Consider the following 24,980-nt stretch of genomic DNA (forward strand, 5'->3'; position numbering starts at 1 on the left):
TAGACTTTGTAAGGGGCAGATGTGCCTATGTTCCATGTTATCACCATCAATCCCATAGATATTGTTAGGGACAGATGTGCCTATGTTTTATGTTATCACCAACAATCCTATAGACATTGTAAGGGGCGAATGTGCCTATGTTCCATGTTATCACCATCAATCCCGTAGACATTGTAAAGGGCAGATGTCCCTATGTTCCATGTTTTCACCATCCATCCCATAGACATTGTAAGGGACAGATGTGCCTATGCTTCATGTTATTATCGCCATCGATCCCACAGACTTTGTAAGGGCTGGATGGGCTGCTCTTGTGCTAACAAAGTATTTTGGGCGTTCTTGAATACTATGTTCTAGTCTCTGCGACTGCATGTCTTGCAGCTGTTCGACAGCCACAACACATGCAGAGATTGCTAACAAACATGGAGTCTGTTTCTGACAGTTTGAGCACATGGATGTTAGTTGCCTGCTGGAGGTCATTTTTCAGGGCTCTGGCACTGCTCCTCCTTTATGCGAGAAGATGGTAGCAGTTCTGCTGCTGGGTTGTTGCCCTGCTATGACCCCTTCCACGTTTCATGGTGTACTGGGCCTGTCTTCTGGTTTCTTCTCTATACTCTGGACACTGTGCTGACAGAAACAGTTACCCTTCTTGCCACAGTTTATATTGATGTGCCATCCTGGATGAGCTGCACTATCTGAGCAACTTCTGTGGGATGTAGACAGTTCCTCGTGCTACTGTACCGTACCTAGGGGTGAGAGCAATGGCAAAATGCCAAAAAGGATGAGAACAGAGAAATGGTCTGTGGTCACCTCCTGCAGAACCACTCATTTATAGGGGTTGTCTTGCTAATTGGTTTTCATTTCTACCTGTTTGTTCCATTTCCAAAACAGCAGGAGAAATTGATTCACAGTCAAGGGTCTTTCTGAATCCGTTAAAGATGTTATGGTGGGGTTCCCCACGCCTGCTGTTCTGAGTGATTCTATGTCTCTGGCCATTCAGATTGATCGACGCTTATGCGAGCGCAGAGTTGTGCACACTATGGCGTTGTCTTCCGAGCGGAGTCCTGAGCCTATGCAGTGTGATAGGATTGTGTCTAGAGCTGAACGACAAGGATTCAGACGTCAGAATAGGTTGTGTTTTTACTGCGGCGATTCTGCTCATGTTATTTCTGATTGCCCTAAGCGTACCAAGAGAATCGCTAGTTCCGTTACCATCAGGGTGGATTGATTTAAATCACGCCGATTTAAATCATGATTTAAATCACGATTTAAATCAAAAGATTTTTTTCTATTTAAATCGAATCGATTTAAATCATGATTTTAATCATGATTTAAATCACTGATTTAAATCAAAAGGTTTTTTTTAATATAAATCACGATTAAAATGAGAAGTGAGAGCAGTGCGCATGTGCGCCCATAGTTACACGGACGAAACTAGGGGCAACGATCTAACACCAGGGTGAGGGGGGGACCCCAAAGTAAGTAAAAATCTTTTTTGTTTTACTATATGGCAATAGGTAGGTGTTTAAAAGCAGCATGTCTTAATTGTATAAACTATTAATAGCCTCCACATTTTGTTCATACTGCCCCTTTAATTCCACACTTCTAGCTTGGTTACACTTTTGGTTTAGTTTCTTTTTCCATTCAGTTGACATGCCCAAACTTGTTGGATAGTCAGCAGTACTTGGCTGTAGTAACAATCAAACTTCATAAGTGATCTGTGTGAGCCATGGCAGGTCGTAAGAGAGACCCTATTTGGGTTCATTTTGTTGAGATGCCAGCAGCAGATCTTGGAAAGAAAGGTGCAAGAGCAAAGTGCAAATACTGTCAAAAGGATATCCAAGGACTTGTTTGCCGTTTGAAATCACATTATGAAAACTGCAACCAGAAGGGAAATGAAGATGTTGATAGTGAAGTGTTTCTTTGGTCATCTTCATCACCGCACTTCTCATGATGTTGCCTCATTCACGCCACCAGGCCTTGCATCTCTTTGTTGCATCGTTTGCATTTTGCACACATGCCTGCCTTACCGATAGGCGAAGGAGCTTCATTAAAATATTCCCAAACTGGGTCTCTTTTACGGCCTGCTGCCATTATAAGGAAAGAATGTAATAAACCTCAGATCGTACACACAAACAGATCCAGACTTGTCTGTCTGTGGCTATGCTGCAGTATTGTGCTCAAAGTTTCACTTTCATTTTTTTGTCTGCTTGCCCTTCCTCCTCAAAACACTTAGATTCACATTCTTCTTGTGTTGTGCAGATCTATTCCACTCCAAACAATCAGAAACATATTGTCTAACTTCTTGGACTTGGCACTGAAGGGGTTGATTCTGTATTCATAGGTTTGTAGAACAATAGGATTAAGGTCTTTTTCTCAACTCTGTTCATGTTGTAACATTTTTGCCATGAAGAAGAGGCTGGGACCTCTGCGGAGTCAAATTCAGTTTTGAGAACTGCGTAAGTAAAGCGAGCGTCTGTGATAATATAGGAGAGAAACTGCCCACTAATCCTACAGAAACCTCTGGAAGAGCATGGCATTGTGAATGTTACACATATACAGCCTTTATTCTACTGAGTTAAACAACTCAGCTTTATCTCATGATGGAAGAACCTTTGGATGGTAAAATATTTTCCTCAAAAAGCAGTTTATTGAAAAAAATCCGATTTAAATCAAAAAAATCCGATTTAAATCAAAAAAATCCGATTTTTTTGATTTTTTTTTAAAAACATTGATTTTTATCCACCCTGGTTACCATCAGTACTGTACAACCTAAATTTCTGTTATCTGTGACCCTGATCTGCTCATTATCGTCATTTTCTGTCATGGCATTTGTGGATTCAGGCGCCGCTTTAAACTTAATGGACTTAGAATTTGCCAGACGTTGTGGTTTCCCCTTGCAGCCTTTGCAGAGTCCTATTCCATTGAGGGGCATTGATGCTACACCGTTGGCTAAAAATAAACCTCAGTTTTGGACACAGCTGACCATGTGCATGGCGCCAGCCCATCAGGAAGATTGTCGTTTTCTGGTATTGCATAATTTGCATGATGCTATTGTGCTGGGTTTCCCATGGTTACAGGTGCATAATCCGGTATTAGATTGGAAATCTATGTCTGTGATTAGTTGGGGTTGTCAGGGGGTTCATGGTGATGTTCCTTTGATGTCAATTGCCTCCTCCCCCTCTTCTGAAATTCCTGAGTTTTTGTCAGATTTCCAGGATGTATTTGATGAGCCCAAGTCCAGTTCCCTTCCACTGCATAGGGACTGTGATTGTGCTATTGACTTGATTCCAGGCTGTAAGTTCCCTAAGGGCCGACTTTTCAACCTGTCTGTGCCAGAACATGCCGCCATGCGGAGTTATGTTAAGGAGTCTTTGGAGAAGGGGCATATTCGGCCATCTTCTTCACCATTGGAAGCAGGTTTTTTTTTTGTTGCCAAGAAGGATGGCTCCTTGAGACCCTGTATTGATTATCGCCTCTTGAATAAGATCACGGTCAAATTCCAATACCCTTTGCCCTTGCTTTCTGATTTGTTTGCTAGGATTAAGGCGGCTAGTTGGTTTACTAAGATTGACCTTCGAGGGGCATATAATCTTGTTCGTATTAAGCAGGGTGACGAATGGAAAACTGCGTTTAATACGCCCGAAGGCCATATTGAATATCTTGTGATGCCATTCGGGCTCTCTAATGCTCCATCTGTGTTTCAGTCCTTCATGCATGATATATTTCGGAATTATCTTGATAAATTCATGATTGTATATTTGGATGATATTTTGATTTTTTCAGATTATTGGGAGTCTCATGTAAAACAAGTCAGGATGGTATTTCAGATCCTTCGTGATAATGCTTTGTTTGTGAAGGGGTCTAAGTGCCTCTTTGGAGTACAGAAGGTTTCTTTTTTGGGCTTCATTTTTTCTCCCTCATCTATAGAAATGGATCTGGTTAAGGTTCAGGCCATTCATGATTGGATTCAGCCCACATCCGTGAAGAGCCTTCAGAAATTTTTGGGCTTTGCTAATTTTTATCGCCGTTTCATTGCCAACTTCTCCAGTGTGGTTAAACCCCTGACCGATTTGACGAAGAAAGGCGCTGATGTGACAAATTGGTCCTCTGCGGCTGTTTCTGCCTTTCAGGAGCTTAAACGCCGATTTACTTCTGCCCCTGTGTTTCGTCAGCCGGATGTTTCTCTTCCATTTCAGGTTGAGGTTGACGCTTCTGAGATTGGGGCAGGGGCCGTTTTGTCTCAGAGGAATTCTGATGGTTCCTTGATGAAACCGTGTGCCTTCTTTTCTCGAAAGTTTTCGCCTGCGGAACGCAATTATGATGTCGGCAATCGTGAGTTGTTGGCTATGAAGTGGGCATTTGAGGAGTGGCGACATTGGCTTGAGGGGGCCAAGCACCGTATTGTGGTCTTGACCGATCATAAGAATCTGATTTACCTCGAGTCTGCCAAACGGTTGAATCCTAGACAGGCCCGATGGTCACTGTTTTTCTCCCATTTTGATTTTGTGGTCTCGTATCTTCTGGGTTCTAAGAATGTTAAGGCTGATGCCCTCTCTAGGAGCTTTTTGCCTGATTCTCCTGGGGTCCTTGAGCCGGTCGGCATTCTGAAGGAAGGGGTGATTCTTTCTGCCATCTCTCCTGATTTACGACGGGTTCTTCAGGAATTTCAGGCTGATAAACCTGACCGCTGTCCAGTGGGGAAACTGTTTGTTCCTGACAGATGGACTAGTAAAGTGATTTCTGAGGTTCATTGTTCTGTGTTGGCTGGCCATCCTGGGATTTTTGGTACCAGAGATTTGGTTGGTAGGTCCTTTTGGTGGCCTTCTTTGTCATGGGATGTGTGTTCTTTTGTGCAGTCCTGTGGGACTTGTGCGCGGGCCAAGCCTTGCTGTTCCCGCGCTAGTGGGTTGCTTTTGCCTTTGCCGGTCCCTGAGAGGCCTTGGACGCATATTTCTATGGATTTTATTTCAGATCTTCCGGTTTCCCAGAGGATGTCGGTTATCTGGGTGGTTTGTGACCGGTTTTCTAAGATGGTTCATTTGGTACCTTTGCCTAAATTGCCTTCCTCTTCTGATTTGGTTCCGTTGTTTTTTCAGCATGTGGTTCGTTTGCATGGCATTCCGGAGAATATTGTGTCCGATAGAGGTTCCCAGTTTGTTTCTAGGTTTTGGCGGGCCTTTTGTGCTAGGCTGGGCATTGATTTGTCTTTTTCTTCCGCATTTCATCCTCAGACAAATGGCCAAACCGAGCGAACTAATCAGACTTTGGAAACTTATTTGAGATGCTTTGTGTCTGCTGATCAGGATGATTGGGTGGCTTTCTTGCCATTGGCCGAGTTTGCCCTTAATAATCGGGCTAGTTCTGCTACCTTGGTTTCACCCTTCTTTTGTAATTCTGGGTTTCATCCTCGTTTTTCTTCAGGGCAGGTTGAGCCTTCTGATTGTCCGGGGGTGGACTCTGTGGTTGACAGGTTGCAGCAAATTTGGGCTCATGTTGTGGACAATTTGGTGTTGTCTCAGGAGGAGGCTCAGCGTTTTGCTAACCGTCGTCGGTGTGTTGGTTCCCGGCTTCGGGTTGGGGATTTGGTCTGGTTGTCTTCCCGTCATGTTCCTATGAAGGTTTCTTCCCCTAAGTTTAAGCCTCGGTTTATTGGTCCTTATAGGATTTCTGAGATTATCAATCCAGTGTCTTTTCGTTTGGCCCTTCCAGCCTCTTTTTCCATCCATAATGTTTTTCATAGATCTTTGTTGCGGAAATATGTGGTGCCCGTTGTTCCCTCTGTTGATCCTCCTGCCCCGGTGTTGATTGATGTGGAGTTGGAGTATGTGGTTGAGAAGATTTTTTATTCTCGTTTTTCGAGGCGGAAGCTTCAGTATCTTGTCAAATGGAAGGGTTATGGCCAGGAGGATAATTCTTGGGTTGTTGCCTCCGATGTTCATGCTGACGATTTGGTTCGTGCCTTTCATTTGGCTCGTCCTGATCGGCCTGGGGGCTTTGGTGAGGGTTCGGTGACCCCTCCTCAAGGGGGGGTACTGTTCTGAATTCTGCTCTTGGGCTCCCTCCGGTGGTTATAAGTGGTAGCGCTGCTGTCTTTGGATCGCTGCATTCATCAGGTGTGTCCACTTATGGCAATTCTGACTGGGCTATTTAGTCTTGCTTGACCCTTTAGTCAGTGCCAGTTGTCCATTGTTCCTGGAGGATTCACATCCCTGCCTGGTCTCTCCTGCTTTGCTGTTCATTTCAACAAAGATAAGTTCTGGCTTTGTTTTTTGCAGTCCACATGCTGTGGGCCTTATTGTTCAGTTCTTTTCCATGTTTTGTCTTGTCCAGCTTGGTCTGTAAAAGGATTTGTTCAGCCAAGCTGGTATCTCTGGAGATGCAGATATACCCTCCATATCTTTAGTTAGATGTGGAGATTTTGTATTTTCTGTGGTGGATATTTTCTAGTGTTTTAATACTGACCGCATAGTACTCTGTCCTGTTGTGAATTCCGTTCTCGGACTCCCTCCTGTGATCATGAATGGTACTTTGGTTAGTTCTGCTCTTGGACTCCCTCTGGTGGCTTTGAGCAGAACTGCTGGTCACTGAGGTTGGTTTTGTCAGCTGCTCTCGTTTATTGCTATGCTGGCTTCCCTATTTAACTCCACTCAGATCGTTACTTCATGCCAGCTGTCAATGTTTCAGTATTGGTTCAGATCTCTCTTGGACTTCTCTGAGGACTTGTCTACTCCAGCAGAAGCTAAGTCTTTGCTAGTTCATTTGTTGTTACTGCTTCCTGAATATATTTCTTAGCACTGCTAATTTCTAGTCCAGCTTGCTATCATGATATTCCCTTGCTAGCTGGAAGCTCTGGGGTGCAGAGTGGCACCTCCACACCGTGAGTCGGTGTGGGGAGTCTTTTTGCATACTCTGCGTGGTTTTTTGTAGTCTTTTGTGCTGACCGCATAGTTCCCTTTTCTATCCTCTGACTATTTAGTGAAGTCTGGCCTCCTTTGCTAAAACCTGTTTCATTCCTGGGTTTGTGACTTTCCTCTTAACTCAAAGTCAATATATGTGGGGGGCTGCCTTTACCTTTGGGGAATTTCTCTGAGGCAAGGTTAGGCTTCTATTTCTATCTTTAGGGGTAGTTAGCTCTTAGGCTGTGAAGAGGCGTCTAGGAAGAGTTAGGTACACTCCACGGCTATTTCTAGTGTGTGTGATAGGAGTAGGGTTTGCGGTCAGCAGAGTTCCCACTTTCCCAGAGCTTGTTCTGATTACTAGTTTACTCATCAGGTCATTCCGGGTGCTCCTAACCACCAGGTCCATAACACTGTCCTATCCTTTCTATTTAGCTAGAGTGGCTTCCTTTGCTAAATCCTGATTTCAGTCTGCGTATGTTATTTCCCTCTCCTCTCACAGTCAATATTTGTGGGGGGCTGTCTATCCTTTGGGGATTTTCCCTGAGGCAAGATAGTTTTCCCTTTTCTATCTCTAGGGGTATTTAGTCCTCCAGCTGTGTCGAGATGTCTAGGGAGTGTTAGGTACATTCCACGGCTACTTCTAGTTGCGGTGTTAAGTTCAGGGTCTGCGGTCAGTACAGGTACCACCTTCTCCAGAGTACGTCTCATGCTGCTCCTAGGCCACCAGATCATAACAGGAAGCTCTTTAAAGGGATTTGTAATGTCTAGTGTTCATGACTCCACCTGTGGTATTCGGTCAGTAGGGACCGACGCTGCTTAAAGGGGTCCTCTGGGGTGATGTTGTTGCAGCAAGATGGTAACGCTTCCCACAGGTGAAGCGGGATCCCCAGGGCTCCCAAGGTGTGTGGCAAAGATGGTGTATGCCAACGAATAAGTGGAGGACACAGAGTTTGCAGCCTTTTACCTGGTTTACTGATGGTAGCAGTCCACAGTCCAGGGTACCAAGTACAGGGTAGCCGCAGTCCGGCTGGCTTGAAGGCAATAGGAGATCCCTCTCCCAGGTGAGGTCCATAAGCCTTTCCTACTTGCGCCAGATGGCGAGGTCCCTGTGGCTTAAAGCTTGCTGACAGGGTCCCCTCTCTCCTGTCCTAAGACAGATGTCTGTACGACAGGCAGTTTGAGCCTGTTTATAGGCTCTCTTAGATGACCCGGCTCCTAGGGTTACTGCTTCACCTCAGACTTGTTACAGGCAATTGACATATAGTCCTAAGCCCTCCGGTTCTGTTGCGCGTCCTGGAGAACAACACAACCTCGGGCTCCCGGTACCCGGCTTCTGCGCTCTGGCTCTGAGGGTGTCCTTCCACTGTTCCCCTCCTGAGCCCATTCCTCCACTGTGCTTCTTCCCTCTCGGCTCCTTCACTATTCAACTCTCCTTCTGCTTCTCACTCTTTCCAGGTGTTGCAGCTTCCTCGTGGCTGCTTGGCCCCTACGTCTGCTCCAGACGTCCTTCTACTCTCTTCACTCCTCTTAGACTCACTACAAACTCACTCGCTCCTCCTCCAGACCAGGATACATATAGCTAAGGGATGCTCCCCTGAATTCGGGCCCTGAGCTCCCCCTCCTGGCCTAGATTCTGATGGGATCTGTGGAAGCGCTGCGTGCGCGAAACAGCTGTCATCCTGTGGTCAACATGATCTCGTTGTCCATTTTGCATATGTCCTAATAAAGTCTTATCTGTTTTATCGGGCTTGGTGAGTGCAAACCATTTTTTTCTTTTTCTCTAGATTCTGATATGTTGAATGTAAGTGCCTTACCTGACAGAATGAATCTCCCTTGCCTCCAAGCGTGACATCACCCTCCCTGAAGGGAAGGCAACATCACTGCAGCAAGCGGTTACCTGGCGTTCTGCATATCCAAAGCACTTGACAGGTACACTACTTGCACTCTGGCATACACAGAGTAACATAACCAAGCTAAACTTTCCCTCTTTGAGGTTGTTGGTACGTTTAGAGCAGTAAGGAACAAACTGTTTAAATTTTAGATTTAATATATGAAAAAGTACTGTGTACAGAGCTGTAAAAAAGGTAAAATAAATAAAAGGCATACACAAGGCAAAAAAATACAAAGCTAAAAGGGATGAAATATAGAAACATCTTTGTCTCTAGGTGAGATATTAGATAGGATCTCATTCACATTCCTCGCCCCTTACACATTCCTCGCCCCTCTCCATTATGGCTAGGGTTGGTGTGAAGAACATGGGAGATATAGTTTCATATTAATCATTTGTATCCTATCTGGTATGGAATTATAAAACCCCCTTCAGTATGTAGCTGTATGATAACACCTAGCTCTGCATGGGTTCATTCCTGATAAGGCTGTGAGTGACAGATCTCACTCTTTGAGCCAGCCAGCTCAGAGCAGGGCAAGGGCTTGAAATATATAGTCATGCTGAAGCTGCCAAAGAACACTGTAGAAACCTGATTCCATAAGGAGTTAGGGAGATACTATACGTCCTAGCCATACATTGTGTATATTTCCGAGATCTCCAGAACATGGCCTATGCCTTTCAGGGGCTTGATGCGTTCTAACTCCCCAGGGAGGACAGAAACATAGAATGGCTAATAGGAAGCCCATAGCCAAAATGTGTTTAGTCTCAATGCTTAGCAGGATCCCAACTGGATCCAATGGTGCCAAAACCACCTTTCTATTACGGAATTATGAGCCATCTTAGGTTTTGGAGTTTTTAGCTGCTAGAGGCAAGACTAGGGAATTTAAGTTCAGCCCAGAGGGCAGGAGGGTAGAGACCCAAAGTGAATAAAGGCTAGTGTAAGGCCATGTGGTCTTTCTCTGTTATGCATGTGATCCACCTCAAAAGAGGGGTCACAGTGAGTAACGTGCTGTGAAGGACCTAGGGGCCATCTAGCAGCCCATTCCCTATTGCAGCCCAGCGCACACATAGTCGAACATCAACCAGGTAATTTACATGATCCATCTGCTTATATCTTTTGTCCTGCCACTATTGTGTTTGCATATCTGACCATTGTATATGTATAACCATCATGTAAATACAGTTGTGCTCAAAAGTTTACACACACTGGTTGCTTGTAACCAGCGTGTGTGCATAAAAAGCAGAGTGAGTTTCTGGGATCCAGACAGAAACTTGCATCCTTCATCCAGCCACTGATGTTTCTGGATTGTGAGTCATGGGGAAAGCAAAAGAATTATCAAAGGATCTACGGGAAAAGGTAGTTGAACTGTATAAAACAGGAAAGGGATACAAAAAGATATCCAAGGAATTGATAATGCCAGTCAGCAACGTTTAAATTGTGATTAAAAAATGGAAAATCAGGAGCTCTGTAAAAACAAAACCACAGTCACGTACACCAACAAAAATTTCGTCCACAACTGCCAGGAAAATTGTTAGGGATTCAAAGAAAAACTCACAAATAACATCATCTGAAATACAGGACTCTCTGAAAACTAGCGGTGTGGCTGTTTCAAGATGCACAATAAGGAGGCACTTGAAGAAAAATGGGCTGCATGGTTGAGTTGCCAGAAAAAAGCCATTACTGCAGAAATGCCACAAAGTATCTCACCTACAATATGCAAAACAGCACAGAGACAAGCCTCAAAACTTCTAGAACAAGGTAATTTGGAGTGATGAGACCAAAATTGAACTTTTTGGCCACAACCATAAATGTTGCATTTGGAGAGAGGTCAACAAGGCCTATGATGAAAGGCTTCCTGTCTTTAGCAGTGGACACTGCAGACTCTCACACAGTGCGCTGCCACACAGCTCTCCTTTATCCAGATGACTGATGAAGGTCAGGTATTGACCGAAACTTCTCATTTTTCTGGAATTTCTTCACTCAATAAATAAGTTCTTGAACACACCTATACGAGTGCCTAGTATTTCTTCATCACATCATTCATATTCTCTGAAAAAAGGCCAAAAAAAGCAAAAATTCTGCTAGGGTATGTAAACTTTTGAGCACAACTGTAGTGTTTTGTCTAGTGTCCCCTTAAGGCGACTAAATATATAATTTAACCTTAAGGTGCTCTTTTATCTAAATCCACGAATCTACACATCCGTTTCTCGGTTTACCTTTCCATGCTACCGGGGCTGGTTTCTGGCTCAATATAATCCCATTAACGAACCAGACTTATACGAGGAACTGGTTGCAGACCTACCGGTCTCGCAGCGCTCTGTTTCGCTGGTGCTAGTGAAAGGGGCCTCTCAGCCTATCAGGCCTGTGAGTGTGGTGCCATGTCAGTGACTGTGAGGGCCACATCCTCTCACTCCTTGGGCCTCCCTGGGCCTGTCTGGATAGGCGGTGTCTGTAAAACTGCATCAAGCTGACCTTACATGTCCCCAGGAAGTGCGGAATGTCACGTTGATGAAAGTAGAGAGACCGCTTTATGTGATCCGACTGATGTAATAGTGACGTCAGGCGGGGTGGCGAGGTGCGGGATTATCACAGTTGGCCTCTTGGTATTGGCTATAATTGGAGGAACAGAAGCTCAGGAGCAAATACTGCTGCTGTAACAAATGAAGTATTGTGCAGTCTAAGCAGGAAGAGTCTTGTCAATAGAAGTGTTATCAATATACCAGAAGTGCACTTTAATACCATGCGATGTGGAGGATGATACGTCGTATTGAACTGATCCACGTTCGATAGGAATAAAGAATAGATTTGGAGTTGGGGCTGCAGGATAAGGATATGTAAAAAGCTGTAACTTTCCGATCTACTAATTTCTATCGATTTTATGCAGAGTAATGCAGCACAGTGTTTTTATTCGAGGGTACAGAACATCACTTATGCATATTTTATTTGTACGCTCGCTGGACCGATGACAATTTTGATGAACAGGAAATAAAGAGACGAATCTGGCCGTACTCCTGATCTCTGATAGCAATATCATGGCTCCCTAATGTGCACAACCATTAAGATGTAACTGTTTATTAAACTATATACAATGTGTGCACAATTATTAGGCAATTTGTATTTTTCGTGATTAATTTTATAATTGAACATTTACAGTGCTGTCAATCAGTCCAAAAGGTTATTAAATCTGAAACCTGAATATTTAAGAAAGTAAAAGTGAGGTTTTGTGCTTCGTAAGAGAATATGTGTGCAGAATTATTAGACAACTAAATGAAAAACGTAATTTTTTTCTTTGTTTAATTTCATATGTTACAGTGAGAATAATAACCAAACAACTCAACATGTACAGAAATAAATGTCTGACATTTCTATAAAAAGTATCAGTGACCTATATAGTAATATAGACATCCTTCTATGCAATAACAGCCATGAGCTCCATCCATTGAGTCTGAGTTTCTTCATCTGTTGATGGTCAACTTTTTGGACAGCACCAACCACAGCCTCGCAGACACTGATCAGAGAGGTGACTGTTCTCGTTCAGCATAAATCTCTCATCTAAGATGAGCCCACAAGTTCTCAGTAGGGTTTAGGTCAGGTGAGGAATAGGTTACGTCACTCTTCTTTCTTCTTTAAGGCCTTGACTGGCAGCTGAGAAATGGAGACTTCGAAGCTGTGATGGAGGCTTTTCATGCATAAAAATCATGGTTTTCTTGAAAGATGCAGAGCCAAATGGTAGTTGACTATACAGGTGGGTCAAAGCATGTCCAAAACAGCAGATCTTGTAAGGTGTTCCCATTATTTGTGGAGTGTTCCTGGTATACCACCGATCTTGGGGTGTGATTTTGCTATATGGAAAGATTTTGTAAAGTTGTTTCTGGCATGCGACCTAATAGAGAGGTCTCAGAACACCCAATTTGCTGTGTGCCTGCAGGTCAGTCAGTGTGCTCACGTTTAATGCCATGTACCAGAGAACATCCATATAGTTGGAATTGGCCAATGAGCAATGGCAGAAATTGACTTGCGTGACGAATCATGTTCTCCAGGACGGCTGGGTGCATGTGTGTCACTTACAGTACCTGTGGAAGAGGTGACACCAGGGTGTACAATGGGAAGAAGACGAGCTGTCAGGGGGCAGTGTGATGCTGTGGGCAATGTTATACTAGATACCTTGGGTCCTGATATCATGTAGATGTGACACGTATCACCTCCTCAACTATTGTATAGACCACATACTACCCTTTTTTTTTTTTACAGCAGGATTAACTAATGACAGTGCCTAGTTAAGCAAGATAATGGTTGGCAGGAATGAACTCTAAAACATAATGAAGAGATAAAGGTGATGACTTTTCTCCAAATGTCCCAAATCTCAATCCTATTGATCATCTGGCCTGTGCTGGAAAAACAAATCTGATCCATGTAGGCCACACCAAGCAACACACAGGACATTAAAGATCTGCTGTTACGTCTTGGTGACAAATTTCACAAGACTCCTTCAGAGATATGGTGGATTCTGTGGCATTGCCCTTCCATCATTATCTGCCTTGGATCCCTATCGACCTTGGATCATTGTTGGCCTGGGACCAATATCAGTCTTGAACCATTATCTCACTTGGATCAGTTTCGCCCTTGGACCAGTATCACCCTTGGACGAGTATCACCCTTGGACCAGTATCAAGCTTGGAAGACTTTCAGCCGTGGATTATCGGCCATGGTTCACTATCGGCCTTGGATGACTATGACTACTATCATCATTATTAGATTTAGTTGCTAGGAAGACAGATGTTACACTTCAATAGGGACATATGGCCAAAGGCCAGGTGTAGTATGGCTGTTGCAGAACTTCTTTGAGGGCCTGGTATGTTCCGGAAGTGGTGGGAGAGTAAGTGTTGGAGGATAATATTGTGATTTTACTGGTAAGACTAAATTAGCTTTTCTAATTCTATCATTCAGCTAAAATTTACAGCTTTAGAAACCCAGATAACTTTAATTAAAGATGATAAATCTGCAGCTAAAAGGCATTTCCTAATTTCTGTCAGAAGTCAGATCTTGATTTAGGCTTTTGAGATACTGCAACAACAAATAATAGTCCAGCACTTGGGGATTAAAATGTTTTGTAACTTTATTCAAAGCTTCATAAAATCTTCATATTGGCAAACATCATAAATATTTGCAAAAGAAAAAACTACCGTATAATGCGTTTTGGGCTTAGAGCAGCCCTTGTTCACGCCATATGTGCAAATATAACAAACGTAGAGTAGCAATAAGAGATGATCAGCGGATCCAAGGGGTGGAACATGGCAAGTGTAATACATAAAACAGAGTTTAAAGTCATGAGATGACCAATTTTTCCAGCATGGAGTGATCTGAGCTGCCTTAAAGGGAACGCGCTGGCGTGTACTCCGGAGGACAGAGCATGAACTTCAATCCAATATTGCGGCCAGCATGCAGCCAGCGGGTAAGGAAAGGGTGAATCAAACACCCGAAAACCCCGCCCATATGACCCAAAACTGGTCCCGCCAAATTCAGGTGACAGGTTCCCTTTAATCTTTGGGTTCAAAAGATAGAAGATTTTAGATGCATGGAACGAATTACTTTACAAACTTACAGCATCTTTAAAAGTTTTTCACAAACATGGTTTTATTAGGCTGAGTTCCAAAAATCAGATGAATATAAATCTATCCTGGTGAATTAGCATTGACTGTCACGTTTATCTCTATGGCCAAGGAGAGGGTGTAGTAGTTGGAGGATATTTACCTCTTCTTTACCACCTGCCAGTGCATACCTTATTGATTCATGGGGTCTGACCGCTGGGACCTGCACCAATCGACATGGGGCTCTCGAGGGCTGTTCTAATTTTTTTCTGCAGCCCCATAGAATTAATGGAATGGCGGTCGGGAAGAAGACATTGAGCTACGATACTCGAGAATGGAAAATTAAATGTAGAAATTTTGAGATTCGTATTTGATCATTTTGTTAAAATTTTCCGTTCATCTGTTTTTCATCAAGAGATGGTTAGGTGTTATTTGGATTTAACATATGCAACCTTTCAGCCCCTTTTGAAGGGGGATGCAAAAGTTCCCACCTTGTCCTTTCAAGTGTCTGTCTGGTGTGATATTATCTCAGAGGATCACACTGTTAGCACCTCGTTGGAGCCCTGCTCTGACAGGCAGGGTCGTCGGCTTGTCTCTTCACTCACCCATGCTGCAGACAGTTCTTCCCTTCCCCATGCTCGGCATGCATCCAGCCGGACCGTTAGCCATATCATTAGGGCATGCGCGTGTGCGCTCCCACCCTCTTAAAGGGCCAACGCGTGCACTTGCTATTTCCTCTCCAGCCAATGGCTATGGGACATTATGTATATATTGTTTTCTCCCCACTGGGGAGATGCCTGAGCAACCTTCCTGTTTTGCAGTCTAAGTTGTGTAAGATTGCATATCAGTCCCCACTGCACTCAACTGCAGACCCTGCTTGCTGCACTCTAATGCAGATCCTGCCTGCTGCACTCTAAATCAGACCTTGCCTGCTGCACTCAACTGCAGATCTTGCCTGCTGCACTCAATTGCAGATCCTGCCTGCTGCACTCAATTGCAGATCCTGCCTGCTGCACTCAACTGCAGACCCTGCCTTCTGCACTCAACTGCACATCCTAAAAGCTGCACTTAGATACAAACACTGCCTGCTGCACTCGGATGTGAACTCTGTCTGCTGCACTCGGATGCGAACTGTCTGCTGCATTCTAATACAAACTCTGCCAGCTGCTCCCTCCAGTCTATCCTCTGGGTCCAGCTGCTGCGCGTCTGTTGGTCTGTCCTGGAGTGGCACCTGGAGTTCATTGGGAACTAAGTCTAGCCTCACCATCAGAGGCTCTAGTGAATAGTCAGGTGTTTGCTTAGTCACGCTCCTCTAGGCTCTCCACGGTCTTTGGCACAGTGGTTCCACAAGACGTCCGATACACACACGGAGCTACTGTACCCCATTATTTGATAAGCCATAAAAATAAAACTACCTGACTGTTATTTGTGCAGGTTCCCCTTGTTCTCTGGCTCGTTGAGTCTTGGAGTCGAGAAATCTTGCGCTATCTTGGCAGTAGATGCTTTCCGTTTTGATCATTTGCTCGGTCTGGCCTTCGTGGATCAGACATGTTTTTCCAACATATTCCCCAAATTGAGATCTGGGAATTTTGACACATCTTATCATCTTCATCTTTTTGTTATGTTCCTTACATAATTCCTGAACCAACCATTGGTTGCCATTAGGTGAATCCATCAGTCATGAACGGTGGTATTCTACAAGGTTAGGTAGGTGGCGCATGTCACATGCACATGATGCACGAACATAAGGTTTTCAACGCAACATTGCCCCATCACGCGGCATCCGCTGGCTTGTCTTCTCACTATAGTACATCTCGGAGCCATCTCCAAGTAAGTTGCCGTCCTCTTGATGTTGCTAATCAAACTAGGCCGTATTGTGGAAGTAGCATCAAGTAACCTAAGAAAGAGAGTGTTGTTCTCATGTCCTGTGGAGATATCGCTCACTTCCATTTGGGGCCACATTTCATCTTTTGCTGTCAGCTCATCCTCTTCTATGGCTTATGGTATAACCCTAAATGTGGCATTAGGACATGGATGGGCTGGAGAATGTGTGAAGCTATAGGAAACTCGTGGTTCTTCGCCTTCATGTGGTTAAACATAGCGCATGGAACTGGCATTCATTTTGTATTCTTGTTTTCTGCCTGACTGTAATAAGGAAAGAAGACACTGTATATAAACACGATGAAACTGAGATAAACAGCATTCTCTACTGCCAGGAAAATATACTGCCAGCAGCGCCAAATTTGGACAGAGCTGAACCCCTCGACTGTACCCAAAGAAACATCCGCAGCTGTTATTTATGTATTGTTTCTTGTGCATAAAGCGCAGAGATACTAATTTGTAGACAATTTATTATTTTATCTGAGGCCCTCTTATAGCTAAATCACATATAGAAGCTAGAAGTTTTAATAAAATTATACCATTTAGTTATTATTACTAGACGTATCCTATGTAGTCAGAAGTCCATAATAGAAGAGGTCTATAAGAAGTCCAACGTCTTGTTCATTGAATTCTGGTTTGTAGTTCAACCCCATTGCCCTCGCCGTACAGCATCCAACCCCATTGCCCTCGCTGTATACCATCCAACCCCATTGCCCTCGCTGTATACCATCCAACCCCATTGCCCTCGCTGTATACCATCCAACCCCATTGCCCTCGCTGTATACCATCCAACCCCATTGCCCTCGCTGTATACCATCCAACCCCATTGCCCTCGCTGTATACCATCCAACTCCTCGCCATCCGATGTATAACATCCAGCCCCTTATCACCCAGTGTATAACATCCGGCCCCATAGTCCCCCACTGTATAACATTCAGCCCCAGAGGCGTATCTAGGGTTTCTGGCACCCGGGGCAAGAATACATTGGCGCCCCCCCCCCATACATATGCGATTTGCACACTTAGTCATGTACCCATGAGCTCCTCTCCCTAATGCTCTCAATATTCAGTGAAAAACTGAGAGAACCAGAAGAGAAGCTCGTTGTCACAGGACCATAAGTATGAAAATCACATATGAGTGAAGTGTCCATGTGATGACGACTGGAACCTGCAGAGCTGAATCCTGACATCGCAGCTTCTGAATTCTCACAACTAATTGACTGCACACTTTTAGGATTCTCCCTTGCCGGTGGACGGTCATGTCAGCACAAGCATGTGATTTGTATACTTCTGACCACATTCTGACTAGATGTGCCCGGCCTCACTCAGTTCATTTTCATCGACTGAGGTCACACATGTCTAGTCAGCACGTGACCGCATTAATGTAAATCGCCAGCACGAGAGAATCCTGACAGTGTGCAGTGCACACTGTGAGAAGTCAGAAGTCTGCAGTCACAGAGAATGACTGCAGACTCATTATAAACCTGGACATCCCCTTTAATGCTCCTAATATAAATAAAAACATGAGAGTTAGTCAGTATCACACATAATATTTACATCCAGGTACCTTATAGATGACGTCACCTCTGGAGCCGTTCTTCTTCTTTTCTTCATCTTGTCCAGACCCTATGATGAGTTTTCTCATCTACAGCCGTCTCTGCAGACTTCCATCTTCTCCGCTCTTTTGCAGAAAATCTCCACATGATGCCCTTAAAGATACAAGTGTCATTATAATGCTCCTGAATAAAAAATTGCCCTTCACTATATTGTCTGCACAAAATATGACCCCCACACTGTCCCTCTTATGGTACATGCTCTTTACACTGACCTCTCCTTTCCATACCGGCTCCCTCTTCACACTGTCGTCTCATACTGTGTCGCCCCCTATAAGGGCCCAGTATTTATACTGTACTCTCTCATCACACTCCCCCTCCTGGCTGTGCCCTTACACTGTCCCTCCATGCTACGCCCCCACTACTCAGTTTCTATTCTGTGCCCACTCACTTTTCTCCCCCATACTGTCTCCTCACACTATTCCCCTCCCTCCTCATAGTGTCTCCTCACATCCCTCCTGTTCATCATACTGTCTCCTCATATATTTACCCCCTCACTTTCTATACTGCCTGCTCACCTGACTCCCCATACTGTGTCTGCACACATCCCATCACCCTCACTCCCCCATACTGTCCACATACATTTTTCACATCGCTACTCATACTGTGTCCACATACATTCCCCCATTTGCTCCTCATACTGTCTGCACCCATCCCCCATACTGTTTCCTCAGAAATGACCCCCATTCTCCTGTACTGTTTCCTCATATATGCCCATTATTTTCCTCTACCCCACCCCATCATTGCTCTCTTCACCACCTCCATTTTTGCCTTCTCCACCACCACTATCATTGCTTTCTCCCCCACCACCCCATAATTTCCCATTTCACTACCTCCATCATTTCCTCCTTTGCCTTTTCCACCATATCCATCATTTTTCTCTTCCCCCACCATCCCCATCGTTGCCCTTTCCACCACCATCATCATTGTCCTTTCCGCCGCCATCACCATACTTGCCCATTCTACCACCTCCCTCATTTCTTCCCCCCTTCATTATTGCCCTTTCCACCACCTCCATGATTTCCTCCCCCCCACCCCATCATTGCCCATTCCGCCACATCCATCATTTCCTCCTCCCCCTCCATCCCAATTATTGCACTCTCCCTGTCAGCCCCATCATTGCCCTCGCCTCTCCTCCTCGTACACACACAAAATCATTTACGTCTCTGCACATTCACCCGCAGCGCTACGCATGCACGCACAAACACACACACATATTGCGTACAGTATAATGGCCACACCTAGTTACTCCTACACACGCAGCTGAGCTCCGTACACCTTGCACACAGGGCTCCGCTCCGTACACACGTGGCTCCACTCCATACACCTTGTACACACGCAGCTCTGCTCCGTACAGCTTGTACACACGCGGCTCTGCTCCATACAGCTTGTACACACGCGGCTCTGCTCCATACAGCTTGTACACACGCGGCTCTGCTCCGTACAGCTTGTACACACGCGGCTCTGCTCCATACAGCTTGTACACACGCGGCTCTGCTCCGTACAGCTTGTACACACGTGGCTCTGTTCCGTACACACGCGGCTCTGCTTCATAGACCTCATAGACACACACGACTCTGCTCCATACACCTTGCACACACGGCTCCACTCCGTACACCTCATACACACACGGCTCCGCTTTGTACACATCGTACGCACACGGCTCTGCTCCATGCACCTTTCACAAACCCAGCTCTGCTCCATACACCTCATAGACACACATAACTCTGCTCCATACAAATTGCACACATGGCTCCACTCCGTACACCTCGTACACACCCAGCTCTGCTCCGTACACCTCGTACACACACGGCTCTGCTCCATACACCTTGCACACACCCAGTTCCGCTCTGTACACCTCGTACACACCCAGCTCCGCTCCGTACACACACAGCTCCGCTCCGTACACACACAGCTCCGCTCCGTACACACACAGCTCCGCTCCGTACACACCCAGCTCTGCTCCGAACACCTCGTACACACACGGCTCTGCTCCATACACCTTGCACACACCCAGTTCCGCTCTGTACACCTCGTACACACCCAGCTCCGCTCCGTACACACCCAGCTCCGCTCCGTACACACCCAGCTCCGCTCCGTACACACACAGCTCCGCTCCGTACACACCCAGCTCCGCTCCGTACACACCCAGCTCCGCTCCGTACACACCCAGCTCCGCTCCGTACACCTTGCACACACGGCTTCCGCTCTGTACACCTCATACACACACGGCTCTGCTACATCCACACAAACCACTCCTGACCCCACACAAACCTTACCTTCGTCCAGCACCATGAGAACCAGCAGAGTCCTGCACTACACGAAGGCCCTTGATCATGTGACTCCTGACTCCTCCCCTCCTGTGACCTCATCACAGGTCCTGTGCACACAGACTAGAGCAGCGGCAGTAACAGCTGTGGTGTGCGGCTCTGTGGTGGAGGGGCTCTGCTGTGGGGTAATTACGCCGCTGGGATTCGACGCGCAGCACTTTCTCTGAGCCGGCTGTCAATTTGACAACCGGCTCAGAGAACGGACTATCTCAGTGTGGGGGCGGCAGAATGCCGCCGACGAAGAGCCTCCTGGGACCGCCGCCGCCTCATCAGGCGGCCCGCTGGCGCCCCCCTGTCGGCTGCGCCCCCCCTGGATACGCCACTGTTCAGCCCCCTCCATGCCATCTGCCATGTGACAGACTGGCCAGTGGAAAAGGAGCTGATACCGGCGCGGTCCTGCAATAGGAGCCACTGGTGTAACAAGTCCGTTCATGACATTTCTTACTCCTCCTAAATCTTCCCTCATCACCTGTGAGTGATATTATTGAGAAGTGGAAGGAACCGCAGCAACTCAGCCATGAAGTAGAGACCCTGAAACATTACATAGGGGGGTCGAGTTATGAGGTGCAGAGGGCAAAAAAGCCTCCAATGCTCTGCTGACTCCATAACAGCAGAGTCCAAACCTTCTTTGGTATTAACATCAGCACAAACACTGCGCCCCCCGCCAGGAGCTTCATGGCCGAGCAGCTGCATGCAACCTTACATCACCAAGCACAATGCCGAGCATCGGATGGAGTGGTGTAAAGCCGCAATCACTGGAAACGTGTTTTGTGCAGTGATCGATCGCACTTCTCTATCTGGCATCTGATGGATGAGTCTGGGTTTGGTGACTGCCAGGAGGACATTATCTACCTGACTGCATTGTACCCACTGTACAGTTAGGTGGAGGAAAAGAAAAACCTACAGAGAAAACCCAGATTAAAAGATCAAGGTCAGATAGTTGAATAAAACAGCCTTTATTTGTATACAATTAGGTACGTGGTGGCACAGAAAGAAGAGCAAACACACATAGAAAATGGTATAAAATGTGAATCAGTGTGGTTCTATTGAACATTATCGGTGCATTATCGCCACAGAGTGTGCTGGACACTACACGTTACAGATATTTTTTCCCCTATCTATTCTATTGATCATTGTAGCACTTTCTATGTACAGTGGTGATGGACTATGCACAGCTGACACTTAGGGCATGTGCAATTTTACTATCTATACGACTTTTCTAAAGGCCCAAGGATATGTGCAATAAAGCCCCACATAAATCGTATTATCATATATGAGTGCATCATACAGCTCTGGCAAAAATTAAGAGACCACCACATCAAATCCCTGTCACGGGCAGCCCAATCTCCAGACCTGAGCCCCATTGAAAACCTCTGGAATGTAATCAAGAGGATGATGGATAGTCACAAGCCATCAAACAAAGAAGAACTGCTTACATTTTTGCGCCAGGAGCAGTGTGATAGACTGGTGGAAAGCATGCCAAGACGCATGAAAGCTGTGATTAACAATCATGGTTATTCCACAAAATATTGATTTCTGAACTCTTCCTGAGTTAAAACATAAGTATTGTTGCTTCTAAATTTCTAAATGATTATGAACTTGTTTTCTTTGCATTATTTGAGGTCTGAAAGCACTGGTTTTTTTTTAATTATTATTATTTTTAGCATTTCTCCTTTTCAGAAAAAAATTACAAAATGTATTGCTTGGAAATTCGGAGGCATGTTGTCAGAAGTTTATAGAATAAAAGAACAATTTACATTTTACTCAAAAATATACCTATAAAGAGAAAAATCAGACAAACTGAACATTTTGCAGTGGTCTCTTAATGTTTGCTGTATATATCTATAATATAACCAGAGATTTATCCTTGTTCTTCTGGGGCATCAGCTGCTTCACTGGTGGAGGTTGAGGAGAGAGAGATAGAGAGACTCTACCATTTTCGCCAGAGCTGTATATACATCTGGGGTCAGGTTAAATGGTATCTCGTTATACAACAACACCACCATATATTCTTATTGTGTTGTCCAGCTGTTCCATAATGTTCAGTAGAACCACGCTGGTTCACATTTTATACCATTTTCTATGTGTGTCTGCTCTTTTTTCTGTGCCACCACATACGTCATCGAAGGTCCTTTGCTCAATGCAACCTTAGGAACGGAGGCCTCCGCTTGCACCGCTGAGAGCCGTGGGCCGTCGGAGGGTAAGTATATCCCATATTTTTAATTTTTATTCTTTTTTTTTACATGAATATGGATCCCAGGGCCTGAAGGAGAGTCTCCTCTCCTCCAGATCCTGGGAACCATACAGGACCACTCCCTGCACATGCCGTACCCGGCGTATAAGACGACCCCCGACTTTTGAGATGATTTTCAGGGGTTAAAAAGTCATCTTATACGCCGGAAAATATGGTATATAAGACAACATGTACATCATCTGTATGTTCTTTGGTTCATTTGTTAAAGTTTGGTGGAGGAGAGATAATACGATGGTGTTAGATTTCAGGGGTAGGTCTCCGCTCCAGAGTTCCAATGAAGGGAAATCTTAATACTTCAGCACAAGAAATTATGGACAATTGTAGCATCCAGTTTTGTGGAAACAGTTTGGGGAAGGCCCTTTTATGTCTCCCATGACTGTGCCCAGTAGACAAGCTCTAAATAGGCGTGGTTGGGGGAGTTTGGTGGAAGAACCTGTTCTGCCTCACAGAGCCCGGACCTCAACCCCATCTAACACCATTGGGATGAAGTAGACCAGATATTGTGAGCACAGCCTCTCCTCCAACATCAGTGTCAGTCCTGACAAATGCTCTTCTGGATGGAGGGACCAAAATTCCCACAGAAGCCTCCAAAATCTTGTAGAAACTCTTCCCAGAAGAGCGGGAGCTGTTATATTTGAATACGGACCAACTCCATAATAAAGTGATTTTCTGGGAATTGATAAAAGTAAATAACTGAAGGAAGTGTCATAAAAAAAAAAAATTGCTAAATACCTTTAATTAGCAAATCACAATCATTTTGTCTAAGGAGGTAATTGCTATATAATTAAAATGACTGCCGTCTTATTACACTGACAGAAACCTGTCCTAGAATGGTAGTGTAAGGCTACTTTCACACTAGCATTTTTGGCTGCACGTCTCAATGCGTCGTTTAGGAGAAAAAACGCATCCTGCAAAGTTGTCTGCAGGATGCGTTTTTTCCCCATAGACTTACATTACCGACGCATTGCGATGTATTGCCACACGTCGCAACCATCGTGCGACGGTTGCGTCGTGTTTTGGCGGACTGCCGCCACAAAAAAAAGTTACATGTAACTTTTTTTGTGTCGAGTCCGCCATTTTCGACCGCGCATGTGCGGCCGAAACTCCGCCCCCTCCTCCCCGGACCTTGCAATGGGGCAGCGGAAGCGTCGTAAGACTGCTTCCGCTGCCCACGTCGGGCATTTTTTTCACAGTATGCGTCGGTACGTCGGACCGTCGCAGCGCGATGGCCCCGTACCGACGCTAGTGTGAAAGTGGCCTTAGGAGGAAGAACATGCTGCGGGTACCTGTGTTGAGCCGGGTCCAGAACTGTCGAGCCCGCGTTCCATGTTGCCTGGGGGAAGGAATAGAAAACCAGACAGGTCACATGACCTGGGAAGAGGGGGTGTGTTTAAGCCGGAAACAGAGCAAAAAGCGTGCAAAGTGACAGTTAGTTTGTGGCCAGCAGCGCGAGCAGAAGCAGGCGTGCGGCGCGCTCCACAGGGTGACAGCGCAGAGACGTACTGCGGCCCAGATCTCCTGAGTTCTCCAACAGGACAGTGAGTATGGGAAGCGCCGCGCGCCCGGTTAAGCGTAAGACTGTGCGCAGAGAAGCGTGGGCCGGTTACAGGACATTGAAGTGCGGTTCCCTTTGCTGGCTAGCACGCATCACCCCACAGTCAGTACAGAGGCTTCTGCATCTTTTCCCGCTTTGATTGTGTGGGCTGATGGACTGGGGGCTCAGCGGGTAAAACTGGTGACCGCCTGCTGCCGCCTGAAGACGAATCGTTAACGTTGGACCCCATCGGAGGACCCCACACCGGCCGGTGCCGATACTATAACCCCCATCAGACTGTGTTTGAATGAGGACCAGAGAAGACCACGATAAGTGCCATTCACATATCAGACTGTCTCATTAACCCTTTGTCTACTTCCTTCATTACTATCCACCGGTTAATGTTATGAGCTCCCAGCGAGGAGACCGTTGCTGCCCTTTTCCTTTGTTAGCCATTTAAATAACCTTGTTATACAGCCTGGTTCTGCAATCTCTACATTACTGCATTCCCGCACCTGCTTACAGTAGGACAGATGCCTGTGAGGATGTTCAGTAGGAAGCTCCTCTGCTGTGACCTGGTGATACTAATATTGTTATTCAGAAAGACATTGAACACAGAAGTTTAAGCGGCCTCTTCCCTACTCTGCTCCTCTGGAATATCCAGCATTAGATCAGATAGACAGGGTGGACAACAGTGTGAGCATCCTCTTCTTACCTCAGCACCTTTGGTATCTCAAGTATTAGATTAGATAGACATGGTGGACAACAGTATGAGCAGCCTCTTCTTATCTCAGCACCTATCAGATAGACATGGTGGACAACGGTGTGAGCATCTTCTTACCTCAGCACCTATCAGATAGACATGGTGGACAACAGTGTGAGCATCCTCTTCTTACCTCAGCACCTATCAGATAGACATGGTGGACAACAGTGTGAGCAGCCTCTTCTTACCTCAGCACCTTTGGTATCTCAAGTATTAGATCAGATAGACAT

At 45.5% G+C, this 24,980-nt stretch overlaps 1 protein-coding gene across 4 annotated transcripts in view; it reads left to right on the forward strand.

Moving 5' to 3' along the window:
* Positions 1-24,980, forward strand: part of ABCA5 (ATP binding cassette subfamily A member 5) — a 172,155-nt gene that overhangs the window by 13,484 nt on the left and 133,691 nt on the right. The window contains exon 2 of one of the 4 annotated variants that reach the window (XM_077253451.1): positions 8,684-8,828. The exons of the other annotated variants lie outside the window; for them this stretch is intronic. The gene's annotated coding sequence lies outside the window, so the exon portion shown is untranslated. The remainder of the gene's footprint in view (positions 1-8,683; positions 8,829-24,980) is intronic. 4 annotated transcript variants of the gene reach the window in all.

The sequence above is a fragment of the Ranitomeya variabilis genome, chromosome 4, assembly GCF_051348905.1.
Source record: "Ranitomeya variabilis isolate aRanVar5 chromosome 4, aRanVar5.hap1, whole genome shotgun sequence".
NCBI lineage: Eukaryota > Metazoa > Chordata > Amphibia > Anura > Dendrobatidae > Ranitomeya > Ranitomeya variabilis.